Source organism: Octopus bimaculoides, chromosome 8 (assembly GCF_001194135.2).
Source record: "Octopus bimaculoides isolate UCB-OBI-ISO-001 chromosome 8, ASM119413v2, whole genome shotgun sequence".
In the NCBI taxonomy this organism is placed as follows: Eukaryota; Metazoa; Mollusca; class Cephalopoda; order Octopoda; family Octopodidae; genus Octopus; species Octopus bimaculoides.
Window position 1 is genome coordinate 4777075 of NC_068988.1, and position 9807 is coordinate 4786881.

General features: G+C 33.5%; 1 protein-coding gene across 6 annotated transcripts in view; it reads right to left on the reverse strand.

The window, feature by feature from the left end:
• Window positions 1–9807, reverse strand: part of LOC106878895 (receptor-type tyrosine-protein phosphatase T) — a 596380-nt gene that overhangs the window by 201587 nt on the left and 384986 nt on the right. The gene's annotated exons all lie outside the window — the stretch shown is intronic.

A 9807-nucleotide genomic window follows, 5' to 3' on the forward strand; every position in this document is an offset into this window, starting at 1 on the left:
ATATATAAGTCAAAAATACATTGCAAGATATTTAGGATGTCGAAGATGATTTTGTGGATATTGACGGAAGTGGGTGTGCTGGGATGACAAGTTTCAGGTCCAAAGTGGTTGCCTCTTACTGTAGCGTGTTTCCAAAGATTAATATATGTTACTAGAGAGATAGTGAGAGGGAAAGAGAGAGAGAGGAAGACAGAAAGTCTTATTGAACATAAGGGCTATTTCTGGGATGCATTCTTGACAGTTATTCAGTATGTCAGACTGAGGTATCAAACCTGGAACACTACGGTTGCGAAACGAACTTCTTAACCATACAACCATAGATGCAACCATTATAGCTTTAAATAAGTTCCACTTAATAGTGAACAGCTGAGAATTTTATTGTAAGTAGACAATTAGAGACCGTTATCACATAGCCATTTACTTCTTTAGCTACAAGTATTTTCTTAATAGCATGCGACACGCGTTTTAATTTCATTATTCAATTCTCTACATTCTATAATTGAATTTATGTTGATAAACAAAAAGATTTTTAACATAAAAAGAAAGTTTTGTTTCTCATTATTTAATTGTGGTTTTAATGAAATTCTGCGTTTATACTTAATGAATTTAATATGATCAAAATTCCATTTGCCTTTTGAAAAAATTGTTTTTTTAATTTTTTTATTTATTTTTGGAGAGTACTATACACTTTTGTTTTCTACATGAATATTTCTGGCAAATTTTCAAATATGTTTTCTTTTCAAGTAAATGCTTACCTGTTTAGTAGGATAAAGTTTAATAACCTACCTAACCACAGCTTTGTGATGAATAGCAACAGCACAATATACCGTTCCAAACACTTAGAATATTGCAAAATACTGGGTTTTGTTAACAATTCTCTTTATGTTTATTAATTTCCCCCTTTATCCTAATATTCACATTTTCAATTAACAATCTCACAAGAGTTTCGGAAGCAGTATTACCACACGGAATTTTACCAATAAAGTTATTTTGACAAGCTCATAAAAATCGCTTTTTTCAACGTTAAACGCATTAAATTTTCGCAGTGTCATCATCTCTGCAATGACGTCAAAGTTTATTCCGAACAAAATTGTTATTTACCCATACAACAGCAAGCATCATCCAGTTTATCAAAATAATTTCAACATAATGCAGTATTCTAAAACCGAACTAACCGTTTTCGTTTATAAATAATCACCAAAATTCTTGCAGTTGGAATCAGTAAAATCACAATTATATAAATTGCTTGATATAATTAAGCCACAGTGAAAAAGTAATGTCTGCAATGTACAAAAACAACGTCGCGGCTAACGTTGAGTTAGATTTGCTGTTTTATAGCACAACGCATTGACTAAATTTCTACATTGCCATTGTAATACATTATTGGGCCATTTTATTCAAATGCTTATACATATGTTATGTATTTACAGAGAATCATACGGCCAACACTACCGTATCATACAGGAACGAAAGAAAACAACGCTTCAAGTGGGATAAACATTATTTGATATTATGTAAAACATGTTTTTATACACACTTTCAAAGTATTTACTTATATATTCATTATTTACATATATATATTTCTCTATCCATCTCTTGGCACAATATGATCTTATAACAGAAAATTCTTTCTTCTTTTCTTTATAAATTAATCAGTAGTGCTTCACTCATATTGAATGTCTAAACCAAAATAAATTTTTTAAAAATTACTAGAAAGATCGAAATTACTGACATTACATGGAATTTTCTGAGAAAATGTAACATAGAGTAGTATGTTTTTTTTTTAACTTCTTTCCTTATTGTGTCATCAAGTTCCTTTCTGCTAGTTATAGGTGCTTCTTTGTAGCTCACCGCCATCATTCATCGCAAGTCGCTGTCTGTTCCCAGGCAATTATACTGTCATCAACTCCATTTAAATATGGCTTCGTGTATATCATTATTAGGAAGATCAAAGCACCCTCTACGAAGTCTACCACATTTCAACTCACTGAAATTTGGCAACGTTCCTTGGGAACCAAGGATCATCTATATTAATCACTCAATGGAACTTCATCTCCAGCAACAATGCCGAATGCTAGGCATATTGTCCATGTGGGTGTAAAGAAGCTTTTCAGATGAAGATGGTGTTTTGCTCTGAAATATTCATTAGCGATTGCAAATAGCATAACTGATGGGTTTATCGAGCTGTCCATGGCAATTGTAATATTGGAACGGAACGATTATGAAACGTTGATCCATATATTAGGTCGTTTCAGGATATGACAACTTAATTCAAATACAGAAAAATATACTGGAACTATGCACAACTTATCAACTAGTTGTGACCAACAACTTCCTGAAAAGTACACTTACGGTAACTCCATTCAGTCGCTACAATAGCATTGTAAACATAAGGCAGAGTCTGATAGCTCAAGTTTACAAAATTGTAGCCTTCCTGAGAACAAATTCAGAATTCTGGAAGCAGAGGTTTAATGTTTTCGTATATTTCCGAATATTTCCGACCATTCCTGAAACGACTCGGAGACACACTCCTATTAAACCACTTATTATGCTTGACTTATATACTCGAGTACAATGACACCCCTCCACACACACGTACATATACCCACAAATATGCATACTCACATAATTTACAAATATGTGTATATAGATTTATGTATATGTAGATTTGTGTGCGTGTGCGTGTGTGTGTGTGCATACATATGTCTTTGCGTGCACTCAAAACTAAGACCGTGATCAACTCGAAAGACAAACCGAGAATAGTTTGATACAAAAAGGGGAGAGAAGAAGCCAAATGGCCGCTCTCCGATTTCCTCTCCTGCGTAGATCAATTGTGCCCTACTCAAGCGATATAAAAGAGTGAATTCGGGGCAGTGTATGGAAGAAAGATTAAAGAGATAGACGGGATGCCTTGCAGTCTCCGTGTTGGCTCATTTTCTTTCTAGTGACAACTCCTACGATGACACTGCTGCCGAGCCCTACTTCTTTCTTGGACATCCTCAGTGCCATAAGAAACTAGGATACATGGGCAACACAAAGTTTTCCACAAAGATCTTGCCCACGCTTACGCTTTCCAAAGGAATTTTCCAGATGCAAAACTCCTGGCCCGCCATTACTGAATGGGGATCTACGTTTGCATATACAAACTTGGACTTAAGTTTATATGTAATTTTTATACGTATGGATGTTTGTAAATGTATAGTATATAGGGAAGTAGATGCATGAAGTAATATATCAAATACTTCCATAACAATATGACATGCTTAATAGAAATAAATATTATTTCGATTTGCATAAAATGTGCAAGTGTTTACACGTTTTGGTATCAATGAATTTATATGACTTTATAGGATTCTGTGTGATCCTGTTCGCAATTGTTTCTATTTCGATGTTCAAAGCGTAAATTGCTATCATTATTATAATATTCTACTAAACGTATAAACTTGTTGTTATTAACAAAGAAACTCGCGGCTAATTTCATTTCGTAGAGTTATAGCAATTATATGGCAGGTTTAACAGTGCCACTTAAGATCAAACAAAATTATGAATTTCATAACGTATCGGTTATGTAGTGTTTAACTAAGCGTTACTAGTCCACAAATGTTTGATTTAAAGCTGAAACCAACCAACAGTCTCCGTAGTACTTAAGAACATAGGATTAAACATTCTATTATACAACTCTTACATTTATCACGTGTCCTGCTTTCTCTTTTAATGTTTTCGTTCTGTGCAAATAATGGATATTTTGTTACTTAGAGTATGCGTGTAAATATGAAAGTGCGGAAAACGATTATAAAGCTTGTAAATGTATACAATGAAAACACTAGTTTCACGTAAAGACATTTAAGGGATTTCGTTATTCAAACACATTTTAAATGGGTTCATTTGTCAATATTTATGAAGCAGATATTCTGTAAAAATATACCTTTTCACCCTTCGATACTAAATAGAAGGATATTTGATTGAAAAAGAAAATAGGAACTGAAATAACACCAATATATTTTTTCAGACAAATTTGTTTAAGTCAACGTTTGCTTAATACTGTGATGTCGTTGAAAGATCATCCTTAAAGCGACTAAGCATTAAAGCTGTCGACATTAATGTCGTACAGAGTTACTTAAGATCTTGTTTAGAAATTGCATCAGATACAAAAGATAAACGTTCTACCTAACATCATTAGTTGCATCGTCGGAGAACCAGTTTTAATTTAAACCTATATCAATAGGGATATCTAGATGCAAAGAGCATTATTTATGTGCTAGTTTTGTGATCTGCTCTTTAATCAGACACAGGAAAAGTACCATTTGTTGATACGGAGTGTCTTTCAAACGTTCCTAGCGTAATAAGAAATGATAATATACGAAGTTATATTCTAGGTAGCGTTCTTTTCTTCGCTGTTATGGCTACAGTGTTTCAGCTGTTGTAATTTTAAGTCTACTTTCAAGGATTCACGTTGTCGGTAACGTTCACAAACTTTTTAACACAACTCCTATTGTAATCACTCAATGGCAACAGGGAAAGTTGTTCTCTTTCTGCTGTTAATGCAAGAGGTTTCTTTTCCCATATGTCTGATTATTCGTCTTACTTCAACCAGAATATACAGATTCACTGATAAAGGGATTAGGCGATCAAATGACATCACAAGTACGAGGATAACTAATGAGGGAAATATCGCTGGTATTGAGAGTGATATGAGAACACTCTAAACTCGGACAAGAAATGAAAGATTCGGGGCGAAATTTCGAGAAAGTTACCCAACAAACAAACAACTAAAGGTGGGAAAAAGTTCTTTGATTATAACAGTTTTAAATATATCAATATATAATAATGTTAATTCCTCTTCAATTCAAATAAAAAATTTGTGAGAAACGTGTCTGCATGTTCCATTGGAAACTTGTTATCACTGGGGTTATGTGAAAATATTTAATATATAAATACGATAGATGAGATTAATAACGAAGTCTAAAATTAATGGGAATTAATATTGAAGTTTAAATAATGAGGGAAATGCATTTCTATCTTCTCCCCTCTCTTTCGCTCTCTCTGCGTCTCTCTCTCTCTCTCTCTCTCTCTCTCTCTCTCTCTCTTTCTTTCTTTCTTTCTCTCCTTTATTTCTCTGTCTTTATCACTCTTTGTCTGAAGTATTCCATTAACGCAATCACTTTGATATGATAGAAATTTGAAAAAGGGTAAAAATATCAATATTGGAAAACTGCAATAACTACGAAGTAGAAGGTGCAAACGAATAAATATTAGGTGGAAATGAAACCGAATATTGAATTCTAAACAATATGCATGACAGATTTTAAAGTACAAGGACTATAAACATTCAAAAGATTCCAGAATAAAATAGCTTTATGTATGAGACATAACTCCTGCAACCACTTAAACTTAGGGTTGTGGATCAGCAAGTCTCTACACAGAGAATTCTAGTTTTACAATTGAACTGATGCTAATATGGCGGAACTATTCAATTTCCGAAATGTGCAACTGTAAAAATAAAACTTATGTCAGTTTTTAAAAAATCTCTTATCAAGAAAATGAATTTTGATAAAAATGCAGGAAATATAAGAAATAACATTTTCGTTTAAGATATACAAAATATTTTGGAAATGTTTATTCTTGTTTCTTTGACTTCTCTCAGTATTGCAAATTCTTTAAAATTAGATTCTACTGTATGCAACGCTACAATTTATTTTATATCAGAAAATATACCAATAAAATGAAGAACAGATTCAAGAAAATATTATGTCTAGTGTTGTTGTTGTTGTTGATGTTGTTGTTTTTGTTATTGTTGTTGTTTTTTGTTGTTGCTGTTGTTGCAATTGTTTTTATTGTTGTTGCTGTTGTTGTTGTTGTTGCTGGTGGTGTTTCAACCCTGGCCAACCCTGATTGGGCAGACTTAGGCATTCCAGCCATAATCTGTCCGTGTTCTTCACGGCATCGAAGATGACATTATCCAATTTAGTATTTCCTTACAGAAGATGGTGGGTTGTGATTTGAGAGTGATTTGGCTACCATTTCTTGTAAGTCGAGCAACAAAATCTCTCTGATGGTCTCATAATATGTGATGTTATTTAACTTGGTTATTTCGACTCTTCCGTTTGAAATGATTTTGTGAAATATTAGGTTTTACTGATTGAAAGAATGGCATATCATAAAATTACCCACGATTCTTCTAAGTTAATGAGTAATACCAATTAAATAACAAAGTAAATAATAACCTAAAAACTCCATATATGGATGGGCCATAAATTGTAAATGAGTCTGTAATTCCTTTCTCAGGAAATAAACGTTATTGAAATTTTAAGAGAATGCTAAGCAACGTAAGGAAAGTCGATATCAAGGAGATTCATTTAACCTCTTTAAACAACAGAAGCTCTTGAGGGCGTCTCTAACCATTTGTGTATTCCAAATTGAATCTGATAAAGGTTCGGCAAATTAATTTTTCTCTTTAACCTTAAATTAATCAGGGTAGAAGCTTCCAAGCAAAGTTTGAAGGATTTTCCGAGAATGGAATACAAGCAAAAGGTCTAGCCACATAAATTATGTTAGTTTAACTAAGACGACATGGTGAAGAATTTTATGGTCAGTGCAATGACTAATTGAATATAAATGTGATTGCGACCCTCGCATAGGAAACAGATCCAAAATTGGTGCAAATCGATCTGTTCCATAACAACCAGTTGCTGCATCATCAAACATGTATCTGAGGCAGACAGAACTCGCAAATGGATAGAAGCTTCATCTAAGGTGATATCAATTATCGTGAATGTATGTTTAGCAACAATATTTAAAACCAATTCTGTTTTTATATGAAAGAGAAACTAAAGTAATTCATACCTCATTCAATCTATGTTATTAAGGAATTATATTTCTCATGCCAATAAAATCTTACAGCATATAATTTACATATGGCTAACACATTAACATAAATGATGAGATTTTAAATCAGTAGATGTATCATCAAAATATAAAGTCAAATACGTTAACATAAAATTAATGACTAATTTGTTATATTTGCATACAATTCCGTTTTAAAACATTATTTATTGTTATAATTTTGCAAACATTTTTATAGTGTTGTCTATTTTTGTGATATGTCAGCAAAATGCAAATATACAGATAATTAATCTCTTCAGCAGAAATGATGACATGGCTTAATTTGGAGTCTGTATTTCCCAGTTATTGACATTCGACTATTTATAGTAGGATATGAAATATTAGCAGAGTAAATTATATTTTCTATATTAAATTTTATCAGATATTAAAATATCAGTTATTGCTATATTGGAAGAATGTACGAATGCATAATCGTAGACAAGAATGATGGAGAAATTTAATCATCGCTTGGACAAGAGCAAAGGTTGCATCCTTAACTTTTTCAGAGACCTTATTATTGATGGGAAGGGGTGAAGAAAAAAGGTACCTCAAGTTGATGACAGATCTCACTGTTTAAAACAGGGTGAATGCTTCCGCTAAAGATAGATCAGGGCCAGGTAACGAAGTCTATCATCCAGTGAAGTTCCGCAAGATTCAGAATACAAATGGATGGAAAAAATACCGCAAGGCATAATTTTGTCCGACAATTTAATATTTAATGCCAATCCGACACGTTTGACTTTTACTTTATTTTATCGACCCCATAAGGATGGGAGGTAGTTTCACTTCGTTGGGATTTGAAATTAGATGTTTGAAATGTGACAAAACACAACACTATTCTGACTTTTGAAACTGAAAATTGTCGTTTCCCTTCATTAATATCGATGTGAAACTATTGTATGAAATCCCAAACTATGAGAGGCCGAAAGAAATTACTTGCGCTGTAAGTTTCAATGTAAACGTGATTTGATCAAGTAGACGTATTCGATTGCTAGTTTTATTTTTTTAAATCCTTTTAGTCAAATACTTTTTTTAGTAACATCGAAAACGAATTGATGTGATATTTTTTCTCTCTGGGGTACAACATCTGATAAAATAATAAATTAAAATATTTTAACTCAGGCCTCCCTACCAACAAACTTCCAACCATGCCCTCTTAGCAAACAATGAGCGACTTTCCTTTGTTTCTGAAAACCATTACAGAACTATCTGCGATGATCAGCAAACAATGATTTGCCGGCGACACTCGATGGAATTAGTGAAATGTACCGTTTATTACTTAAATGTGTCATCAATGTCTCTTCATAATTGAATTATCGCACTCACTTCCCAGCAACACACGGTGATTGTTATGAACATTACAACAAACAACTCTAAACTAGCGTTGCTGAAGAGTAACAGCCATAAACATTGAGAGTTGTATCCCTTGTTCGTTCGACCAAAGAATAAGTTTAGTTAACCCTAAAGTATTATTATTAATCATTACGCTCCCCACATCTAACCCTGCTCTGGTTATTCCTGATTTTGATAAAATTAAGAATAATCAGATTCACATTCTTATTTCATAAATGTTTCCAGTAAGTCTACGTAAATAAATTATCAATTAATTTCACTTCCCAGCCCCATTTCATGATTTTCGATGACCATTCTCTCTAGCAAATCCATTGACGTAGTGCCAGCGAGATAAGCAAAATACTTCACTTCCATTGGCAGACATCAATATGGCACAGAAACGTTTAGAGCCAAGAAATATGTTCTCTTAATCAGGCTATTGAATCTTACTGGGGTTTATGATATTAAAAACATTTCAAAAACCTCCTTTTCATTGCTTAAATATTTCTTGCATTGACCCTGAATTAACTCATATCTCCGTTTCCTCACCGAGTCCCTCTACTTAAAGAGACCGTTCCTTCCAAATCCCTCACTAGCGTCCGTCTCTGTCAGTCTCTCTCTCTCTCTCTCTCTCTCTCTCTCTCTCTCTCTTTATATATATATATGTGTGTGTGTGTGTGTATGTGTGTGTGTGTGTGTGTGTGTGTGTGTGTGTGTGTGTGTGTGTGTGTGTGTGTGTGTGTGTGTGTGTGTGTGTGTGTGTGTGTGTGTGTCCATATAATTTCGTATGTCTAATGTGTGTCGATGTGCGTGGATTTACTGGTCCCTGGACACCTATGTGTGTGTGTGAGTATGTACGTGCGTGCGTGCGTGAGAGTGTGTGCGTGCGTGAGAGTGTATCCCTGTGTGTATGTGTGTGTGTGTTGATATGAGCTTATACATGCTATTTTTTGTGCTTCCTTGCCTTCCTGAAACCTGTATGTGCATTGCTTACTCCACGTTGTAACTTTTGTTTTCTGTTTTGCAACCACCTACCCACTTCTCTCAAAATCCCATACACATCCTTCCCAATAAATAACAACCCCTTAATCCCTCAAAGGGTCCCTGTGTTACTCACTTTCTCACAATAAACTCCAATCTATACACCACTTACTTATCCACAATTTGTGTTTCAAACAAAAACTACTTCAGTCGAAACTTCAAACTTTTCCCTCTTTATTCGTTGCTATTTCATTGAGAAATCCTTTTAACCCAGATATTTTATGACCAAAATTTTTCCCTTCTCGGATGTAACTCGCGCGCGCAAGCACTACACACATACACACAGACGGACACACACGCACATACACGCTCAAAGTAATACACATAAACAACATACACGAATACATGCACATATATGTAAACATACAAGTGTATATATGTGCCTATTTGTGTATATAGACATATATAGATACATGTGTATACATATACATATATAAATGAATATATGTATATATATGCATATATATATATATATATATACATATTATATATATGTATGTATATATATATATATATATATATATATATATATATATATATATATATATATAT